The 23250-nt window shown below is 43.7% G+C and overlaps 1 protein-coding gene across 6 annotated transcripts in view; it reads left to right on the forward strand.

Moving 5' to 3' along the window:
* The window catches only part of ROR2 (receptor tyrosine kinase like orphan receptor 2), a 204003-nt gene that overhangs the window by 2385 nt on the left and 178368 nt on the right, over positions 1 to 23250 (forward strand). The gene's annotated exons all lie outside the window — the stretch shown is intronic.

Below are 23250 nucleotides of genomic sequence, written 5' to 3' on the forward strand. Positions count from 1 at the left end.
AACAGGGAACGGGTATTTATTCTAAAAGGATATGTAAATTCTTATTCTGCATATTTATAGAAGGCTCTGTTCTCTAAGGAGATGAATACCGATTGCGGACTATGTGCCCCTTCTAGGTAGGGTAGGCTGGGACGTGCTGCGAGTGGGGGTTTGGGGGTCCTCCTTCCCCCCCATATCGACAGAGTAGTGTTTACTTCTGGCCCAGATCCCTGGAGTGGTGGTCATAATAAATAATGATAGTGATCCTTCTAGAAGGAAATAAACGAAAACATCTTGAATAAGAAGACTTTGTGGAAAAAGAAAAGTTTTTGTGTATATAGCAAGGCAACATGTTTTTCTTATTATGGCTGTGTACCAAGCAGGGAAGCAGCACACATCTGAAATGTTTCCGTTTTTAACGGTGGGAGTGAGTTTAACCCTGCGTCTGCGTGATGGAGAACGCCATCCTGAGACCCTGCACAAGCCGGCCGTGGGACCCCCGGTGTAAGCTGCTGTGTCCTGCGGTGGGAGACTGCTGAGTGGCTCTCATCAGGGAGGCTGAACTTTTCCTTAGTAAAGCAAGTCATGGTTAGAAAATGGACAAGAAATCTGCTTGATATTCTGCGTGCAAAAAAGCAACATGGGTTTAAAAATATGCGTTTACCAGGGGGAGTTTTTGGTGACGGTGATCTGCCCGTTTACGAGGCAATGTGATATTGCATTTCTGTTTTTATTGTGAAACCTTTTTTCTCTTTGGTCAAAGTACAGCCACAGTTGGCGTTTGTGTGTCACTCTCTGTTATGGTGTGATTTGTGGTGAATTACGTGTTCCCCGTAAACGTGCAGCCTCGGTTTAACCTCTGAGACATTTTAGCCTGGCAGAGTCTGGGCTTAACGCCGCTCTTGCCGTTGGAATCTTTTCCAAGATCAATGGGATAGAAATGCAGGAGTAGGGGAACGGCCCATCTGGTTGGTAGGGAAGATTAATCCCCTAAAGGGGGATTTCTAAAGCAAGATTTCAACTGGAGAAGTGGCGCGCCTTTAAAATGCATTCCACGGGAGGCCAGGATGTGGAAAGTTATCATTATGATTGAAATGGAGACAGGGTGTGAGGGGCTTGGCCTCCCTGTGTTCGGCCCCCCGGCCAGTCTGATTAAGTACAGGAAGTTTGTGTACTCTGTGACTCTTTTCCCTGGGAGAGCTCTAAGTGCTCAATTCCAAGTTGTAGTCAGGGAAAAGAAAGTGGCCTACTGAGTGTTATCCCTACCCCGGGTTTATAACCATCTTCTAAATCATTCATTGATGTCAGAGGCCTTTTGGTGTTTATCTGGTCCATTCCCCAGGGGCCCCCCCATAGGCCTCCCCCCCTCCCCCAGCATCCTGTGGTTACCACGTGCAGAAGGGCTGGATTTACCCTGCTGTGCCCCACGGGGGGCTCCTTACCGGCTGTGACTCTGTTCCTGGTAAAGAAAGTTATCATTAAGAGATTTCCTTCTTTGGGGACCCTGCAGTGACTGCCAAGTGGACCCCATGAGTATCATGCATGAAAGGTTTCAAAGCGAAGTAACCAGGGGCTCTGCTTTCAGAGGAAGCTTTGCCGGTTAAGTCTGGATTTTGCTCGGGTGGGCAGTAGCAATTTCGTGAAAGGACAGTTGGGTTGAAAAGGACTAGTTTTGAAAACGCTGCTCAGTGACCCTCTGGGTTCTTTGGTTTTGTGTCGTTCGACTGCAGTGCTGTAACAGAAATGTTCGCAGTTCAGTGGGTAGTGCTGGCTTCTTGAGTTTCGAAGTAAAAATCTAAGCAACAAGAGTAGCTCCAGCCCATTAATTATGGCTGCAACTGGCTGGGGTTTGTACCAGCCTCTTTCTTCTAGTGTGTATTTATTTGGTTTTGTCGAGGACCTTGCCAAGTTGGAAAGAAGGGCGGGACAGCTCTGCTTGCCTGTGCAGTTGTCATGAAATATGTCTGGGGTGTGATCTGTTTAAAATCATATTAACAGAGTGGCCAAAGAATTGTTGAACAATGTTGGGAATTTTCAGAAAGCTTTTCAAAAATAGGGAATTGTGTTGGTGTGGTCTGCACCATTTTTGGGATGTCTGTTTTTTTCTTTTTAAAGTTCTGTCTCTGAAAGAAGCAAAAAATCAAAAGCCAAAGGGAAGGAAATAATTACAAAAAAATTTAGCCTAATTATACTAAGTGGCTCGTCCTCTAGAATGTCTTGAGTTCCAGGGGGAAGTGGTATGTGTGTCTTTAATTGTCATTGGAATGAGCTTCAGTAAGCACTCTGTCACTTTTGAGATGTTATCTGGGGAGAATGTGGCTGCTTCTTCAAGGCCTCCTGAGTGGGGGAGGGTTTCCCCAAATCCAAAATGCTCCCGCCTGATGGTCTCCACACCCCAGCGCCCTCCCAGAGGGCTAGTTAAGCCACTATGCAGTTGAGTTACAGATAGCCTCATTGTAGACTGGTGCTGTGGAGCGTAGTAGCTGCTAAGTATGTGTAGCTGTTTAGGTTAAAATTAATTAAACTGAAATGAAACGAAAGATTCAGTTCCCTGACCCTGCAAGCTGCATTTTAGTAGTTGAATGTGGCCGGTGGCCCCACTCACAGAGAGGACGTTTCCATCCTTGCAGGAAGCTGTGGCTGCCACCACTGGAAGAGCTGGTCCTCCTCTTTCTCCAGGGTCTGAGTGTTTGTCACTGTTGCTTCAAGAACATCTTGTAGACTCCAGAGCAAGGAGGGGCTTCACCTTTTTTGCTCAGAGTTGTGTTTGTTGACTGCGGGAGATTGGAAGGCAAAATGAACTGGATTGACTCTCATCTGTGGAACTCGAGGGCCCTGCCCTGAGAGGGGCTTAGCAGATGTGTGATGACCAAGGCACCAAACCCTTAGCGCTGTGCTTGCATACCAGACAGTGCCGATTTGGGGGAAATGTTAGTTTTTAAGCATTTGCATGTACCTTTTGGAGACGGGGCTAAACAATATGAACATGTGTGTGCACACACATACGTGTGCGTGTGTGCGTGTGTTTGGGAGGGGCGGCACCCTGCTTCAGGGCCATTAAAAGCCCATGAAGTGAGGATAGTGGCGACTGTTTACTTGAATTAGGCTGAGGCTGACGCAGTGGGAGCTCTTCAAGTGGTGGAAGGAAATGGATGTCATGGAAAGTGCAGATGTGAAGAGCACCAGCTGGGGAAAGGCCCAGGAAACCTCCCCGCTTACCTGTCAGGCCCCCGAGCTGTGCCAGGCACCTTTCGGGGTGCAAACGCAGGCTCCCACGTGGAGACCGAGATCACAGGGCCGGAGGAAGAGGGAGAAGAGAGATGACACCGAGGACGTGCTCATGACGGATTCAGAGTCAAGTCCGAACGGGAACGGAATCGAACGTGCATCAGCTGGGACGCGGTGGGGCCTTCCTGCCGGCGGGCAAGGAGATCTGAGATGAGACTGGCCATGTGGGACTCGTGGAATGTGTGTGCAGATGGGAAGGGGCTGAGGAGAGAGGAGGGCAGAGGAACTGAAAGCCCCCGAGCTCGGTGCTTGGAGCAGGGAAGTGGTGTGCAGTGAGGAGCGTCAGGATCTTGGCTGGCAGGGGGTTCGGGACGGGACCGGTGGGCCAGGATGGACTGGGCAGGGCAGGGGTGGCTGCTGCAGCCTGTTTGAGGGGGATGACTTGGCAGCTGCTGGTGGGGTTGTGGGGTAGTGTTTGTACCTAAGAAGGAAGGTGCGTGAAGAATCAAGGGGCCTGGTGTTGGACTTGTTGGGGAATCCCCAGGAAAGGTCCTGGGTGAGAAGCATCCTGAAGAAACTGAGGCAGGAGGAGAAGTCACTCAACCCTGAGGAGTCTAGGGGAGGACGCACACAACGTTTGGCTCCTGGAAGACAGCAGGCTTTGGAAAGGAGAATGAGTAGAGTTTGGGCACGATGAGGAGTTGGGTGGGGACGTGCGGGTTCCATCTGGAAGGTGAGCCGCCCACGGAGGGACAGCCGAGGGACTAGGAGGGAGCGGGGCGCCGCAGGCTGAGGACGCCTTCGGGCACGTTCGGGGCAGTCCACCTTGTAGCCCTATTTAGGATGTGATTCTGTGTTTTCAACTCTTACAGAACATTTGGAAATGGGGAATCTTCGTTCTGACAGTGAGGGAACCCCCAGGTCACCGTATGGCAGTCTTTGTGTAACATTGGATGCGTTTCTAGCCCGGTGTAGTGAAGGACTGGGGGCCACGGTAGGTCTAGAGGAGGAGATGGAGACGGCAAGAGCTCCGTCTTCCGTGGGCGCGAGGGGAGGGTGCAGGGCAGGATGGGGGCCTGGCTGGTTGAGCATCTGTTTCCTTCCGCAAAAGAAACACAGAAAGGAGAAAGCAGAAAGTGACATAAGTTACCTGAGATCTTTTTTATTATTATTATGGTAATATATGCATAAAATAAACTCTTTTGATCATTTTCAAGTGTACAGTTCACTGGCATTGAGTGTATTTGCCTTGCTGTGCCACCATCACCACCATCCATCCCCAGAACTTTTTTCTCCTCCTCAAAATGAAACTCTGTACCCATTAAACAATAACTCCATATTCCCTGTCCTTCCAGCCCAGGACAACCGCCATGCTACTTAGTGTCTCTGAACTGACTCCCGCGGGTGCCTCAGATAACTGGAATTCCAGGGCATTTGTCTCTCTGTAAGTGGCTTCTTTCACTTAGTGTAGTGTTTTCAAGGTTCGTCCATGTTGTAGTATGTGTCAGTATTTTCTTTCCTTTTAAGACTGAGTAATACTTCTTTCCATACAGACACACACACACCCCATATATATATACACTGCATTTTGTTTTTCTGTCTGTTGGGGGACATTTGGGTTGTTTCCACCTTTTGGCTGTTGTGAAGAATGCTGTTATGAACATGGCTGTAGAGACACCTGTTCCAGCGTCCCTGCTTTCTGTTCTTTCGGGTCTGTACGCAGGAGTGGAATTGCTGGATCCTATGGTAGTTCTACTTTAAACTTTTTGAGGAACCACCATACTGCCACTGCTTGTCATTTTCTGTTTTATTGATAATAGTCATCATAATGAGTGTGAAGGGGTACCTCATTGTGGTTTTGGTTTGCATTTCTCTAATGACTAGTGATCTTGAGCATCTTTTTATGTCATTTGTATGTATTTCATGGCCATTTCTATATCTTCTTTGGAGAAATGTCTGTTCACATCCTTTGCCCGTTTTTTAATCAGATTGTTTGGATTCTTTTGGTTGAGTTGTAGGAATTCTGTATTTTGGATATTAACTCCTTATCATATACGTGATTTGCACATATTTTCTCCCATTCCGTGGGCTGTCTTTTCACTCTGTTGATGATGTCCTTTGATGCACAAAAGTTTTTAATTTTAATGAGTCCAGTGTATGTATTTTTTCTTGTTTTACCTGTGCTTTTAGTCTCATATCCAAGAAATCATTGCTAAATTCAGTGGCAGGAAGATTTCCCCTGTATTTTCTTCTAAAAGTTTTATAGTTTTAGCTGTTATGTTTTAGGTCTTTGATCCATTTTGAGTTAGTTTTTGTATATGGTGTAAGGTAAGGGTTCACCTTCACTCTTTTGAATGTGGATGTGCAGTTTTCCCAGTATGCTTTGTTGAAAAGACCGTCCATTCTTCGTTGAATGGTCTTGGCACCCTTGTCATTTGCCATATATGTAGGGTTTATTCCTGGGCTCTCTGTTCTGTTCCACTGGTCTGTGTGTGTGTGTGTCTTATCCACTGTCTTGATTACTATAGCTTTCTAGTATGTTTTGAAATCAGGAAGTGTGAGCCCTCCCACTTTGTTTTATTTTTCTAGATTGTTTTGGCTATTTGGGATCCCTTGAGAGTCCATCTGAATTTTAGGATGGATTTTCCATTTCTGCAAAAAAACATCATTGGGATTTTGGTAAGAACTGCACTGAATCTGTAGATCGCTCTGGGTAGTATGGACGTCTTCATAAGTCTACTTCACAAACGCAGGATCTCTTTCCATTTGTTTAGATCTTTAATCTCTCTCAACAATGGTTTATAGTTTTTAGTGTGCAAGTCTTTTGTCTGCTTGGTTAAATTTATTCCTAAGTATTTTATTCTTTTTGATGCTATTGTGAACGGAAGTGTTTTCTTAATTTCCTTTTTGGATTGTTCTTTGTTAATGTATACAATGTACTGATCCTTGCCTGTTGATTTTGTATCCCGCAAGTTTGCTGAATACATTTATTGGCTCACATAGACTTTTTGTAGCTCTGTGTGTAAGATCCTGCCGTCTGTGAACAGGCATAATTTTACTTCTTCCTTTCCAATTTTGGACACCTTTTATTTCTTTTAAAATTTTTTTCCTAATTGCTCTGTCTAGGCCTTCTAATGCCATGTTTAATAGAAGTGGTGAAAGTGGACACCCTCGTCTTGTTCCTGATCTTAGAGGAAAAGCTCTGAGCGTTTGCCCGTTGAGTCTGATGTTACCTGTGGGCTTGTCATGTATGGCCTTTATTATATTAAGATAGTTTTCTTCTCTTCTTAGCTTAGTCTCATGTCTTTTTGTATAGTTTTGACTTTTGGAACATGTTGATGTTCTGCATGTTCAAAAAATAAAATTAAATCACTAGAGATAGCAGGAACCTAAACCTGAATTCAGGGAAGTAAATAAACCCAACTGTATTGCAAATGTCACATGACTACAGTGACGGAGAAGAAACATCGTTCATGTGAATGTGGACCCAGGAGTTTGACTGTATATCCTCAGTCTAGATTGAAAAACAAAACCTGAAAACAGATCTTGCATTTTTCTTAGTAGGTTTGTTTTTCATAGTGGTGTGGATATAGCAATTCTGAAACTGTTTTGTATGAGTTGTGGGATTAGGCACATGAGAAGTGTGTTGATAGTGCTGGAGTCAGTGTTCCCGCTGTGGAAGAAGGAAGATGCAAATTTGGAGTGAGGGAAGGCTGGGAAGAACCTGGAGGGGCTGGACTGGAGTTGGAGAGATTGGTATAACTCATGATGTCATGTATATACGTAGACATACACACACACATGTATACAAGATACACAGTATGTATTATGTTAAGATTGTAAGCTCATGATTTGTAAAATATGTATTTTCCTATACCTTACAGTTATTTCCTAGCGCCTCATTAGCAGTGAGCACTCTTAGTGCCCAGGCCTTGGTTTCTAAATACTGTTACACGTTAAAGAAACTAAACCAGCTTGGGCGAGCCAAGAGCATGTTCTTGTGATAGAAAATAAGTGATCACAATAATGGTGACGTATCAGTTGATTCTCTCATGGTTCTGGAAACTGGAAGTCCAAAATCAAAGTGTCAGCAGCCCATGCTGCCTCTGAAGGCCCGGAGGGAGAATTCTTTTTTGCTTCTTCTGGTTCCTGGTGGCTCCTGACGTTCACTGGCTTGTGGCAGCATCAGTCTGATATCTGCTTCCTCTTTACATGACCTTCTTCTCTATGTGTCTCTGTGTGTCCCCTCCTCTTCTTTTTTTAAGTATGCTTTTTTTTTTTTGATGAGGAAGATTGGCCCTGAGATAATGTCTGTCGCCAGTCTTCCTCTGTTTTTTTCCCCCCTCCTCAAAGCCCCAGTACATAGTTGTGTATCCTAGTTGTAGGTCATTCTAGTTCTTCTGTGTGAGACGCTACCCCAGCATGGCTTGATGAGTGGTGTGTAGGACCGTGCCCACGATCCGACCCGGTGAACCCTGGGCCGCTGAAGTGGAGCGTGTGAACTTCAGCAGTTGGCCACAGGGCTGGTCCCCACCCCGTATGTGTAAGGACACTGGTCATTGCATTTAGGCCCACTTTATTTTTTTTAATTTTTATTTGTTTTAAAGATTGGCACCTGAGTTAACAACTGTTGCCAATGTTCTTTTCTTTTTTTTTTCTTGCTTTTTCTCCCCAGATCCCCCAGTACATAGTTGTGTATTTTAGCTGTGGGTCCTTCCAGTTGTGGTATGTGGGACGCCACCTCAGCGTGGCCTGATGAGCGGTGCCATGTCTGTGCCCAGGATCCGAACCAGCAAAACCCTGGGCCGCCAAAGCGCAGCACGCAAACTTAACCACTTGGCCACGGGGCCGGCCCCCTAGGCCCACTTTAAATCCAGGATGATTTCGTCTCGAGATCCTTAATTCATTACTTCTGCAAAGACTGTTTCCAAATAAGGTCACATTTGAAGTTCTGGGTGGGTATGAGTTTTGGGGGGATATTATTTAACCTGCTACATTATATAAATAAATGGAAGGGCACTGCGAGAGGACTCTCCCTTACAGCAAAATGCCAACTAAGAAATCTGAGGTAAGTTAGAAAAATCACATTTTGCAAGAATAAATTGTACAGATTGATTTGGGCAAGAGTTGTCAGTGAATGCTGAACCTAATTGATGGGAATGTTCATGGCTCAAAGTATTTCCCTCAGAGTCCTTCTATGCAAGGGGACCATTAGTGACTGTAGACTAGAGAAACTGCCCGTCCCCCACACTGAGTGACCGAGGCTCGCACCACCAGTGCGCGCAGATGGACGTCGTCCTTCCGAGAAGGACATCCTTAGGTTGTGGTCCAGCTGGGGAGGCAGAACCCGAATCTGATGGTGACAAAACCCAGCATGCCCAAATGGAGGGGCATTTTATGAAACACCTGGCCTGCAGTGGAAAACATCAGTGTCCTGAAGGACAGAAACAGCCGAGGAACGGGTCCAGCTTAAAGGAGGCTCCAGGATGAGACAGCTAAATGCAGTGTCATTCCAGACGGGGCGAGAAGACACACTCATGTGGATTCATTGGAGCATTTGATGAAGTTGGAACGAGGAGGTAAATTATTTAAAAGTGTCATCACAGTTAGCTTTCCTGAATTTGGGATTGTGTGGAGGTTATGTAAGCAGATGTCCTTGCTCTTGAGAGGCATACGGCGCATGTTAAGGGATAAGGGCGTGGTGTCTGCAGCCTGCTCAGGGGGTGCAGAATGAAAACAGTGTGCACGGAGAGGGGTGATGAAGCACATGGGGTGAAACGTGAAAAACTAGTGAATCTGGTAAAGGGCCTGGGGGAGTTTTGTGCATGAATCTTGCACCTTTCTGTAAATTTGAAATTATTTTGAAATAAAAAACTAAAAATGTTCACTGGTACAAACGTGTGGCTGTAGCCACTGGAATCAACAAGAGAGTTCAGCAAATTCTCTTAGAAGAAAGACTCAAACGGTTCTAGTTTTGTTAGAAGTGGTGTCACACCTCACACGGGGAGGGGAGGGGCGGCATCCACGTGCTTTGGAGGCCAGGCAGCGTGTCCTGGACAGGACTGAAAATCACCAAATCTTAGTCTAGTTTCTGGATCGCCAGAACTCCTAACATGCTTTTCCTTAGTTTTTTATTATAGAAAACTTCACAAACATACATAAAAGTAGCCTAGGACAGGTGACCCCTATCTCTTTTTCACCCAGCTTCCACAGTTCCGCCTTCTGTTACTTTGTTTCATTTCCCCTGGCCCACTGAATTTATACCTGTAATGCGCCAGCACGAACTGTAAGGACGGTTTTCCATATAATCTCAGTGCTCTTTCTCAGGCAAGCATCATCTGATGCCCAGGCCCTGCCCAGTTTTCCCAGCTCTCTGGAAAATGGCCTTTTCCACGTGGTTTGTTTGCAGTGAGGTCCAGGCAAGGTGCGCCCGTTAACCTTGGTTTTCACCGTCAGAACGGCCTTCAGCCAGACCCCGGGCTTCCCGTTGGATCTGCAGCTCTGAATTGCAGCAGGTGCATTCCCAAAGCCGTGGGCTCTCGGAGCAAGAGGGAGCCCCGCAGAGCTGGGTCCTGGTTGCAGAGGCCCAGGGTGCCCCCTTGGAGGAGCGTGGTGTGTGGGGGTCCAGGGAGGGCCCCATGAGCTTTGTCTAGTCTGGCCCTTCCCCGTCCCTTCATTCTGGACCCCTCTTTTGGCGGGGTGCTCCTGTCACCACCTCCTGAAGTGCCCTGCAGTGCCCCGCGTGGAGTGGGCCATCCCCACCTTTCTCAGAGCCCTGCGGCCTGTATGACAAAGGTTCTGAAGGAGGGGGAGGGTTTCGCTTTCAGGTGTGTACTGCCCCCCCCTTTTCTCAACAACAACAATAACTCAGGACTCAGTTTTGTGCTTCCTGGTGTAGAGGGTTGGATGTCCCACTTGAAAATTCAGACTGTCGGATGAAGAGAATGAGTTTACACCATATCGGACAGATGAGGGGGTTTGTGTCCAGAATGTGTAAAGAGCCCATAAGACAAATAAGAAAATAAACGCACCACTTTAAAGAGAGACACAGGGTACAGCAGAAAGTTTGCGGAACAACACATACAAAAGGCCAAAAACTTAGGAAAAGATTGGACTTTATTAGGATTCAAGAAAATGCAAATTATGAGACAGTTATCCCAGTGTTCTGCCCGAGCTTAGGCTGAAGTTAGGGGTGGGTAATGAGGAGCATGTCAGCGATGATGTGGCGTGTAAATCGCCACCTTGGGAGCAGTGTGACATTTCCTGTTAACATTTAAAATGCACGTATTCTGTGGCGTGCTGGTCCCGCTGCAGCATTTCTAAGAGTGAGGAGTTGGAAGATCAGCCTGGCTCTTAATGGGGGCCAAGGAGGCACCATGTCTCAACTCTGGATTATTGTACAGCGGCCATAACGAATATGGAGACCTGTGAGTGCCAACAGAGGGAGATTCAAGGAGAGGTTCTGGGTGGGGAGAAAATCAAGTCGCAGAAGGATATGTGCTGCCTGTGATTGATCTAAAAAATCCCAGCCCTGTCCCCCCTTCCTGTGGGGCCGCCAGTCCCCAGAATAAGGTCTCTGATCCACGAGTCAGACTGACACTAGTGGGGGAAGATGGGCGGAGGTCATAGGAATCTTCAGGATCTTTTATACCATTATGCCCCCTCTGCTAGTGATGACTTTGTCAGATCCTTTCCTTAAGCCCCTAGGGAAGATGTTTAAGTAGGGCTGCTGCCACAGTTACTGCCTCTCTCCGATCGTCTTCCTCCTCGCTTTGTCAAAAGTCCTTGTCCGGCTCTGGCCAGAGGGGACGGTGAAGGGAGAACATGGGGAGTCAGTGTATTGAGGAGAGCGGTGCATCTTCAGGGCGCGTCTTGATCTTTGGGGCGTCCTGTGAACAGGTAAAGGAATGGAAGGTTGGAAGAGCAGGGAACTCATCTCAGCTCTTCTCTGGGTTTTCAGACTCTCCATGAGGGGCGTGTCTTGGCTTTATAGACATTTCGTCCACATCCCATGTTAGACCTATTTAACATTTTCAGAGCTGTGATGGAAACTTCCGCCCGAGGCTACTCATGCCAGCCCTACGGTGCGTCCGCGGGCATCCTTGGGCCACCCTTGTTTGGTGCAGACGGGAGCAACCATCTCTGTTTACTCCTGGAATCCCGAGTTTGCACCCAGAGCTGTTGAAATACTTCTACCTTCTGTAAATGGCCCAAGAATCAGACTTCCCTTGATATTCTGAAACTAAAGCAAAATACAGGACATCTAAAAGGATGCTGAGGTGGAAATATGATTGGATCCGTCTTTCAAAACTTACGGTTTCAAGTTTTTATGGCTATTCAGATGGAGATTCATTGCTCTCACTTAATGACTTTTTATAAAGAGAATATTACACTGTTAGAGGTTGAATTGTGTTTCCCCCTAAAAAGGTAGATTGGAGTCCTAACCCCCAGTACTTCAGAATGTGACCTTATTTGGAGAGGGGGCCTCTAGAGGTCATCAAGTTAACATGAGGTCATTAGGGTGGCCCTAACGCAGTATGACTGGTGTCCTTATGAAAAGGGGAAATTTAGATTCAGAGACAGACACGCACAGAAGGAAGACAGTATGAAGACACAGGGAGATGACAGCCGTCTGCAAGCCCAGGAGAGAGGCCTCAGGAGAAACCAAGCCGGCTGACACCTCCATCTCAGACTTCCAGCCTCCAGAACCGGGAGATGGTGAGTGTCTGGGCTTTGTTATGTCTCACACGTACACATCTACACTGACTTGCGTGCTAAGCATGTGCTGCTTTCTATTGATTTTATTTTTGGAGCATCTGCATAGGGATTTATTTGATAAAAAGCTTCCACTGCTCACCGACACCGCTTCTGTTCAGGAGCCCTCGGGGCTTGGGGTGGTAGCTAACTGGCTTGGTCCCAAGACTGGGTAGTGCTGTGGTCAGTAGTGGGGCACAGACTCCGGCACAGACTCACCAGGCCCAGCACGGGCCTCAGTCGGGGCGCCTCTTTGTGCCCCTGGCCTGACACGTTGAGTCACTTGGCATCAGAGGGCAGCTCCATCCTCCCGGAGAGACTGTCATCTGGCACTGCTTCCCTGGATGGTGCTGCGGCCAGCCCCGTGTGGCCTGTGGGGCACCTCTGTGCGGCCGGCCGGGTCCAGGCCTGTTCCCTGGGTGGTTGGTCAGCTGCCCATCGTCTCCTTCACCTTCCTACCAGCTGCTTGCCTGCCTCTTGGGAGGGGACTTGAGGCTCTGACCCCCGGCCTCCCAGAGGTCCAGGCAGAGTGAGGGGCTGGCGCCTCACGTGCTGCCCTCCCGGGCAAAGGCCCCGAGATGCCAGGCGCTGTCCAGGCCTTTGTTTCCTTTGGGGGAGCCTGGGTGACTACAAAAACAAACCCCAAGCGCACAGACATCCTCGGGCTGGGCCCGTGCGGCTGTCAGCATGTGTGATTTGTCCGCCCGGGAGCCTTTGAAGCTGAAGACGGCTGGACTCCTTGGAGGCCGGCACTGGGGAGGCTGGACGAGCCAGATGGAGAGGCAGGGGCCAGGCCGGCTCTCTGCGTCCGGGGCAGGGTCCCGGGAGGGCTGCAGAGGGAAGGCGCTCGCTCGGAGGGGCCTTGCTCTGTCCTCTGGGTCAGAGGGGCCTGCCCTCACTTTTGTGCTGTTCCCAGGCACGGGGTGGCTCCGAGCCAGTGGAGAGTTCCCTGTGGACACAAAAAGGCGTCGACTCCGCGCCGGCCCCGAGTCTGCCAAGGGGGGGCTCCTCGGTGGCTTTTGTGGAGACCCCCGGGCAGTGGGCGGGGTGCATGGCCAGCGGCTCATCGGAGAGGCACCTGGTGGGGGCCCTGTTGGGGCTCGAGGCTGGGGTACCCGGGGCCACGTGGAGGAGGCGTTAGGAAGGGGCACATGTGGGGTGTCAGCTGGAGCCAGGGGCTGGGGGCCCCTGACCTAGGGTGGCTTTAACAGAAGGAGCCCAGAGGATGCTTTGGGTGGAAAGGAGCTGGGTCCTTCTGGTACAGCCTCCTGCTGGGATGTGTAACGGTCAAGCCCATAATTGTTTTACTGGTAAGATTCAGCTAACTTTTAAAGAAAAATTTTTTTTTAAAGATTGGCACCTGAGCTAGCATCTGTTGCCAGTCTCTTTTTATTTTCTTCTTCTTCTTCTCCCCAAAGCCCCCAGTGCACAGTTGTGTATTCTAGTCGTGAGTGCCTCTGGTTCTGCTATGTGGGATGCCGCCTCAGCATGGTCTGAGGAGTGGTGCCGTGTCTGTGCCCAGGATCTGAACTGGCGAAACCCTGGGCCCCTGAAGCAGAGCACGAGAACTCAACCACCTGGCCACTGGGCCGGCCCCAGCCAGCTGTTTTGAAGTACACTACTTTCCTTCACGATTTGCAAAATTCAGTATGTCATTATCATTTTACTTTGGAAGAAGGAAAATCTGTTGTTTCGCAAGGCAGAGCCCGGGCACAATTACCTCTAATTAGTGAAGTGTTTTCAGAGTTCAAATGAGGTTCATGTACTTTTTTTTTTGCAATTATTCTAAACTGTGAGTCCACATTTTCTTTCTTTTTAAAAAATAATAATAATTAAGAAAAAAAGATAGTCAAGTTTCTTCTAGTTGACTAACCACAAATTTCTATGGGGTCTGAAAACCAAGCTGATTCTGAATGAAACAAAACAAAAGAAGAAGAAAGAATGAAAGCCAAGTGTGAGTATAAGTTGATCTGCCCAGGATTAAGTTTTTAAAAATGCTCTTTATGCTTGCTTTTAACCCCAGCCGTGGGATGAGGCTGCTATGACTTTTGGGGGTGTGTGTGGGATATTGAGGGAGCTTGGGCCCAATTATCTATTTATAATTGCAAGTGTTTATTTTTTAAAAATCACTATTAAAAACCCTCACAAACAAATTCTACATATTTTCTGTCTTTTATGTCGGCCGTTGCTTCCAAGAGGTCCCTCCTTGTGTTGGGGTGTGACCCAAAGGGACGTCACGTGGCGTTCTTTGGAATGTTTTAATGATATATCTGGGGAATGTATTTATGACTTAAGTAAAAATAAAGAAAAACAAAACAAAAACAAATGCCGATGGTTTGAAAAAACACAAAACAAAACTGAGAAAGATGTCAAATGAAAAGCATGCCTCACTTCTCACCTCCCTCCCGCTGAGTCTCCCCCAGATAACTCAGCTGACAGTCCGTGCTTCATTCCAGACATTTTCTAGGCACACGTGCTTGTCTGCGCATCTCCTTTATTTTTTTTTTAATTTCAGTAAAATATACATAACATGAAATTAACCATTTTAAATTACACAATTCATTGGCATTTAGTACATTTACAGAATCGTGCATCCACCACCTCTCTCCAGTTCCGGAACATTTCCAACACCCCCAAAGGAAACCCTGTACGTTAGCAGTCACCCTCCATCCCCCGCCCCCCACCTCTGGCAACCACTAATCTGCTTTCTGTCTCTGTGGATTTGCCTATTCTGGAAATTTCATATAAATAGAATCAGACAATATGTGACCTTTGTATCTGGCTTCTTTCACTGAGGATAATGTTTTCAAGGCCCATCCATGTTGTAGCATCCTTGATTTGTTTTTATATACAGTGAGATTGTACCATGCACGCTGAACCAAGGTTTACTGTTTTCACGGAACAATAGTTCTTGTAAATCTTTCCATCTTAGTGCGTACCAGGCACCTCATTTTTTTTGAACCTTTGCTGTTATCTGTCATTTGGATATACATAATTTATTTCACCGGTCTCCTATGGCGGATACTCCTGATTTTTAGCTATTTCATAAAACAGTGCTGTAGGGAACATCTGTACATACATTTTTTGTTTTTTTTTTTCACTTGTGTGAGTATCTCTAGAGTCAGTTCCCAGAAGTGAAATTTTTTTGTCCAACGTATTTCTATAAATTTTTGATAGATTCTACAAAGTTGCTCCCCCGGAAGGTGGCAGCAATTTATACTCCCAGCAAGGATGTGTGAGCTTTTCAGGTTTTTCTAAGCCCGGGCGAACGCTGGGAATTGTCAGGCATTTTAATCTTAGTAAGTCTGAAACAGAAATGGCATGTTAATTCTGTGTATTGACATTTTGAAAATTGTCAGTGAGGGGGCCAGCCCATGGCCAAGTGGTTAAGTTCACGTGCTCTGCCTTGGCGGCCCAGGGTTTTGCCGATTTGGATCCTGGGCGCAGACATGGCACTGCTATCAAGCCATGCTGAGGCGGCGTCCCACATGGCAGAGCCAGAAGGACCCACAACTAGAATATACAACTATATACTGGGGGGCTTTGGGGAGAAGAAGAAGAAAAAAAGAAGATTGGCAACAGGTGTTAGCTCAGGTGCCAATCTTAAAAAAAACCCAAATTGTCAATGAGGTTGAATGTCTTCATAAATCATTTGTGTTTCTTTTTTCTGGGAATTAAATGCTTTTTCTACTAATTTTCTGTTAGTTCTTGATTGTTTCACTGATTTCTAAGACTATTTAGCTCTCTTCCAGATCATATGAAAACGTTTTTCTCTCAGGTTGTCCTTCGACTTTGCTTATGGTATGTTTCCATGCAGAAAGTTTCATGGAGTCAAACTAAGCTAGCTTTTATTTTATGTATTGTGAGCTTTGAGTCATACATTGGAATCTCTTTGTCATTCCAAGATTATTTTTTAAAAATTATCCTTTTTTGGTGAGTTCTTATGATTTATTTTTTATGGTTAAATCTTTCATTCACGTGGAATTTAGATCCAGCTCTTCTTAGTCTCCCGGAGAAGTAAGTTGCCCTGAAATCCTTTATTGAATAATCTGTTCCTTTTCAATGATTGGAAAAGCACTCTTTTTTTTTTGGTATTAAAAATTCCATTTTAGTTTGGTGTTATTTCTGAATTATTCAGTGTCCAACTTGTAATTATCATAGCTTATAAATTTTAATATTTGGTGGGATTAATCTGCCCCCTTACCCATTTCACACAGAATTTTCCTGACTAGTCTCAGTTTTCTAGATGAATCTTAGAACAATTTTATTGTAAGTAAGGCTAGTTCTTAAGGGTATAAATTTTCCTATGAGTGTAGCTTTGGCTACAGCTTTTATATTGTTTTACATGTTGCATAATGTTTTTGTTACTTTTCAGATACTTCATAATCTAATTTAAATTATTTCCTCTGTGATTCAAGAATTGTTTAAGAAGAACTTTTAATACTTCAGGGAGATATTTTCTAGTTTTATTGGATTTCTCTCCTAGAGAGTGTGGTCTGCTGTATTCTGGTGTTGGGGAATTTGATGTTTTTTAGTGTTAAAATATGCTAATTATTTGTTACTCCCAATGGGAACGTAGATATAATCTCAGTTAAGAGCAACCTCATTGATTATGTAATTTCATTTTTCTTTATCTTTACTTAACCTTTTTCTTTTCTTTATTTGCCTAAGGCAGAGAGGTGAATTCGAGCATCCTATGCCATTTTTTCTATTTCTCTGATTTTACTTCAGTTTTTGTGTTTTGGACACTGTGATAGTTGCTACATATACAGAAGCCCTCCCATGCGGATTTCACTTTCCTCAGATCCAGTTACCCGTGGTCTGAAAATATTAAGTGGAAAATGCCAGAAAAAAAAATTCGTAATTTTTAAATAGTGTACCATTCAGAGCAGTGTAATTAAATCTCATGCCGTCCTGCGCCGTCCTGTTGTGTCCCACCCAGGATGTGGCTCAGCTGTTTGTCCAGCAGATCCATGCTGTAGATGCCATGTAGTCACTTAGTAGCCATCTTGGTTATCAGATCGACTGTCACAATGTTGTGGTGCTTGTGTTCAAGTGACCCTTGTTTTAGCCTCAAAGTACCAGAGTAGTGATGCTGGCAATTTGGACATGCCAAAGAGAAGCTGAAAAGTGCTTCCTGTAAGTGAAAGTTCTTGACTTAATAAGGAAAGAAAAATAATTGTATGCTGAGGTTGCTAAGATCTATGGTAACTTTTATTACAGTATATTGTAATTGTTCTATTTTATTTTTAGTTGTTGTTAATCTCTTAGCGTGCCTAATTTATAAATTAAACTTTATCCTAGCTATGTATGTCCAGGAGAAAACATAGTATATATAGGGTTTGGTACTATCCACAGTTTCAGGTGTCTGCTGGGTGTCTTGGAATGTATCCCCCACCGATAAGGGAGGGACTCCTGTGTTCATGACAGGTCCTCATTGAGAATTATACCCTTAATAATTTTAAAGTGTCTCTTTTGCTTTTAATTAATTCATGTATGTTAATGTTATGTGATTCTTTCTTATTTGTGATATTTGCCTAGTCAATCATTGCCCTTAAAAGTTTGTATGCCTCCTAGTTGTTTAGAGTTAGACAGATATTTTAAATATAGCAAATAGCTTTATTTGGATTTGATCCTATCTGATTGTCTTTTTCTTCTAGACGATAAGAACTTTTTACTTAGTTATATTTATTGAGAGAATATGTCTGGCATTAATTCTGTCACATTTTTGGGGTTATATTTTCTGTTTTCAGTGCTTCCTTTTTCTTTCCCTTTTGTTTGATTTGTTTCCTTTGACTTCTATGTAGCATAACCTATCCAAATGCAAGTGACCAGAGGTGGAAAATAAAAAGAAGGGCAAAGATTTGAAAGGCAAATATTATGAATTCTTGAAATTCAGTAACTTCACCAGTTTGTGCTCTGATGACCGATCTGTACCCATTTTTCTTGTGACCCATTGTGCCACTTAATTAATTCTTCCTTTGTTTCATTTTCGTGTGTTATGCCTCTGCATGTATGTTCTTCTGTTTGTTGTGTTCTCTCCTCAGGGTCCCTGCTTGTAGGTATGTTTCGTCTGTGCCTCTGTAGTCAGCAGGTCCGCCCTGGCTCCTCGACTTCCCTCTAACCGAGGGATTTGCAGCCTTGCCTGCGAGATGGACTCCCTTGTGGAGCTTCTCATTAGTCTCGAGTGGGACCCAGGTCGTGTGCAAATGCTTCCAGTCACTCTAATGAGGATCTTTCTTTTCTGGAGAGCTTTAAAAACTATGGTGCCTGGGTTTCCCCCTCCCTCCATAACATTCTAATTAAACTGGCAGGCGTGTGGCTTGCATGTCCTTTTTTTTTCATTTGAGTTCATAACAGTTTACATCAGTGTGCAATTTCAGTTGTACATTATTTCTTGTCTGTCATCACATAAATGCTCTGCTTCACCCCCTGTGTGTACCCCCCACCCCGCTTCCCCTGGTAACCACTGAACTGTTTTCTTTGTCCATGTGTTTGTTTATCTTCCACATATGAGTGAAATCATCTGGTGTTTGTCTTTCTCTGTCTGGCTTATGTCGCTTAGCATAATTCCCTCCAGGTCCATCCATGTTGTTGCAAATGGGATGATTTTGTCTTTTTTTCTGGCTGAGTAGTATTCCATTGTATATATATACCACATCTTCTTTATCCAATCATCAGTTAATGGGCACTAGGGTTGCTTCCACGTCTGGGCTATTGTGAATAATGCTGCAGTGAACATAGGGGTGCATAAGTCTCTTTGTATGGCTGATTTCAAGTTCTCTGGATAAATACCCGGTAGTGGTATTTATCATATGGTATTTCTATTTTTAGTTTTCTGAGGAATCTCCATACTATTTTCCATAGTGGCTGCACCAGTTTTCATTCCCACCAACAGTGTATAGGGTTCCCTTCTCTCCACACCCTCTCCAACATTTGTTATTTTTAGTGTTAGTGATTATGGCTATTTTTTAAAAATTTTATTGAGTTTATGATAGTTTACAATCTTGTGAAATTTCAGTTGTACATTATTGTTTGTCAGTTGTGTTGTGGGTGCACCCCTTCACCCTTTCTGCCCACCCCCCATCCCCTCTTTCCCTTGGTAGCCACTAATCTGTTCTCTTCGTCTACATGTTTAAATTCCTCATATGAGTGGAGTCATATAGAGATTGTCCTTCTTTATCTGGCTTATTTCACCTAACTTACCTCAGGGTCCATCCATGTTGTTGTGAATGGGACGATTTTATTCTTTTTTATGGCTGAGTAGTATTCCATTGTATGTATATATACCATATATTCTTTCTTTATCCAATCATCTGTTGATGGGCACTCAGGTTGCTTCCATGTCTTGGCTATTGTAAATAATGCTGCAATGAACATAGAGGTGCATGGGACTTTTGGAATTGCTGACTTCAAGCTCTTTGGATAGATACCCAGTAGTGAGATGGCTGGGTCATATGATATTTCTATTTTTAGTTTTTTGAGAAATCTCCATACTGTTTTCCATACTGGCTGCACCAGTTTGCCTTCCCACCAGCAGTGTATGAGGGTTCCTTTTTCTCCACAGCCTCTCCAACATTTGTTACTTTTTGTTTTGGTTATTTTTGCCATTCTAATGGGTGTGAGCTGGTATTTTAGTGTAGTTTTGATTTGCATTTCCTTGATGATTAGTGATGTTGAACATCTTTTCATGTGTTCATTGGCCATCTGTGTATCTCCTTTGGAAAAATGTCTGTTCATATCCTCTGCCCATTTTTTTATCAGGCTAGTTGTTTTTTTGTTGTTCACTTGTGTGAATACCTTATATATTATGGAGATTAACCCCTTATTGGATATATGATTTTCTAATATTTTCTCTGAATTGGTGGGTTGTCTTTTTGTTTTGATCCTAGTTTCTTTTGCCTTTCAGAAGCTCTTTAGTCTGATGAACTCCCACTTGTTTATTTTTTCTTCTGTTTCTCTTGTCTGAGAAGACGTGGTATTCAAAAAGATCCTTTTAAGTTTGATGTCAAAGAGTGTACTACCTATAGTATCTTCCAGGAGTTTTATGGTTTCAGGACTTTATCTCCAAGTCTTTGATCCATTTTTGAGTTTATTTTTGTGTATGGTGTGAGATAATAGTCTACTTTCATTCTTTTGCATGTGGCTGTCCAGTTTTCCCAACACTATTTATTGAAGAGACTGTCTTTTCTCCATTGTATGTTCTTGGCACCTTTGTCGAAGATTAACTGTCTGTATATGTGCAGTTTTATTTCTGGGCTTTCAGTTCTGTTCCATTGATCTGTGTGTCTGTTTTTGTACCAGTACCATGCTGTTTTGATCAGTATGGCTTTGTAGTACATTTTGAAGTCAGAGATTGTGATGCCTCCAGCTTTGCTCTTTTTTCTCAGTATTGCTTTAGCAGTTCAGGGTCTTTGGTTGCCCCTTATGAATTTTAGGATTCTTTGTTCTATTTCCATGCAGAATATCCTTGGGATTCTGATTGGGAGTGTATTGAGTCTGTAGATTGCTTTGGGTAGTGTGGACATTTTAACTATGTTTTTCCAATCCATGTGCATGGAATCTCTTTCCATCGCTTCATGTCGTTATCTATTTCTTTCAGTAATGTCTTACAGTTTTCATTGTATAAGTCCTTCACCTCCTTAGTTAAATTTATTCCTAGGTACTTTATTCTTTTTGTTGCAGTTGTACGTGGAATTGTATTCTTGAGTTCTCTTTCTGTAAGTTCGCTATTAGAGTACAGAAATGCAACTGATTTTTGTAAGTTGATTTTGTACCCTGCAACTTTACTGTAGTTGTTAATTATTTCTAATAGTTTTCTGATGGATTGTTTAGGGTTTTCTATACATAAGATCATGTCGTCTGCAAACAGTGAGAGTTTCACTTCTTCCCTCCCTATTTGGATTCCTTTTATTCCTTTCTCTTGCCTAATTGCTCTGGCCAAAACCTCCAGTGCTATGTTGAATAAGAGTGGTGAGAGTGGGCATCCTTGTCTTGTTCCTGTTCTCAGAGGGATGGCGTTCAGTTTTTCCCCATTGAGTATGATGTTGGCTGTGGGTTTCTCATATATGGCCTTTATTATGTTGAGGTAATTTCCTTCTATCCCCATTTTCTTGAGTTTTTATCATAAATGGCTGTTGGATCTTGTCAAATGCTTTTTCTGCATCTATTGAGATGATCATGTGGTTTTTATTCCTCATTTTCTTAATGTGGTGTATCACATTGATTGATTTGCAGATGTTGAACCATCCCTGTGTCCCTGGTATGAATGCCACTTGATCATGATTTGTGATCTTTTCGATGTATTGCTGTATTCAGGTTGCCAATATTTTGTTGAGGATTTTTGCCTCTATGTTCATCAGCGATATTGACCTGTAGTTTTCCTTTTTTGTGTTGTCCTTGTCAGGCTTTGGTATCAGCGTGATGTTGGCCTCATAGAATGTGTTAGGAAGTGTTACATCTTCCCTAATTTTTTGGAATAGCTTGAGAAGGATAGATATTAAATCCTCTCTGAAAGTTTGGTAGAATTCCCCAGGGAATCCATCTGGTCCTGGGCTTTTATCCTTTGGGGATGCTTTTGATTACTGTTTGACTCTCTTTACTTGTGACTGGTCTATTCAGATTTTCTATTTCTTTTTGCTTCAGCTTTGGGAGGTTGTACAAGTCTAAGAATTTATCCGTTTCCTCTATATTGTCCATTTTGTTGGTATACAGTTTTTTGAAGTATTCTCTTATAATCCGTCGTATTTCTGTGGTATCCGTTGTTATTTCTCCTCTTTCATTTCTAATTTTATTTATCTGAGCTTTCTCTTTTTTTCTTTGTAAGTCTGGCTAGGGATTTGTCAATTTTATTTATCTTCTCAAAGAACCACCTCTTTGTTTTCATTGATCCTTTCTACTGCCTTTTTTGTTTCAATAGCATTTATTTCTGCTCTGATTTTTATTATTTCTCTCCTTCTGCTGACTTTGAGCTTTGTTTGTTCTTCTTTTTCTAATTCAGTTAGGTGTAGTTTGAGATTGCTTATTTGGGATTTTTCTTGGTTGTTAAGGTGAGCCTGTATTGCGATCAATTTCCCTCTTAATACAGCTTTTGCTGTATCCCATATGAGTTGGTATGGTATGTTTTCATTTTCTTTTGTCTCCAGATATTTTTTGATTTCTCTAATTTCTTCAATGATCCATTGCTTGTTCAATAGCATGTTGTTTAGTCTCTATATCTTTGTCCCTTTCACAGCTTTTTTCTTGTAATTTGTGGCTTTATAGCATTGTGATCTGAAAAGATACTTGTTATTATTTCAGTCTTCTTAAACTTATTGAGGCTTGCCTTGTTTCCCAACATATGGTCTATCCTTGAGAATGTTCCATGTGCACTTGAGAAGAATGTGTATTCTGTTTTTGGATGGAGTGTTCTATATATGTCTATTAAGTCCAACTCGTCTAGCTTTTCATTTAATTCCACCATTTCCTTGTTGATTTTCTGTCTGGATGATCTATCCATTGATGTGAGTGGAGTGTAGAGGTCCCCTGCTATTATAGTGTTGTTATTAATATCCCCTTTTAGGTTTGTTAATAGTTGGTTTATGTACCTTGGTGCTCCTGTGTTGGGTGCATAGATATTTACAAGTGCTATTTCTTCTTGATGGAATGTCCTTCTGATCACTATATACTGCCCCTCTTTGTCTCTCTGTACCTGTCTTATCTTGAAGTCTACTTTGTCTGATATAAGTATTACAACACCTTCTTTCTTTTGTTTGCTGTTAGCTTGGAGTATCGTCTTCCATCCCTTCACTCTAAGCCTGTGTTTGTCATGGGAGCTGAGACATGTTTCCTGGAGGCAGCATATTATTGGGTCTTGTTCATGAATCCATCTCGCCACTCTGTGTCTTTTTATTGGAGAGTTCAGTCCATTTAAGTTTAGGGTGATTATTGATATGTGAGGGCTTAATGCTGCCATTTTGTCACTCATTTTCTGGTTCTCCTGCATTTCCTTTGTTTCTCATCCTGTGTATTTTGGTCTACCAATCGAGTTATGTAGTTTTTTATGTTGTGTTTCTTTGTTTTCTCCTTATCTATTATTAATGTCTCTATTCTGCTTTTTTGTTTAGTGGTTACCATGAGGTTTGTATTCGAAATCTCGTGGATAAGATAGTCCCTTTTCTGATGGTCTCTAATTTCCTTAGACTAAACCGATTCAGTCCCTTTCCTCTTCCCCTCCTAAGTTGTTTTTCTCACATCTTACTCCATCTTGTGTTAGGAGTTTATGGTTAAAATGACAAGATTATGTTTGTT

The sequence above is a fragment of the Equus caballus genome, chromosome 23, assembly GCF_041296265.1.
Source record: "Equus caballus isolate H_3958 breed thoroughbred chromosome 23, TB-T2T, whole genome shotgun sequence".
NCBI lineage: Eukaryota > Metazoa > Chordata > Mammalia > Perissodactyla > Equidae > Equus > Equus caballus.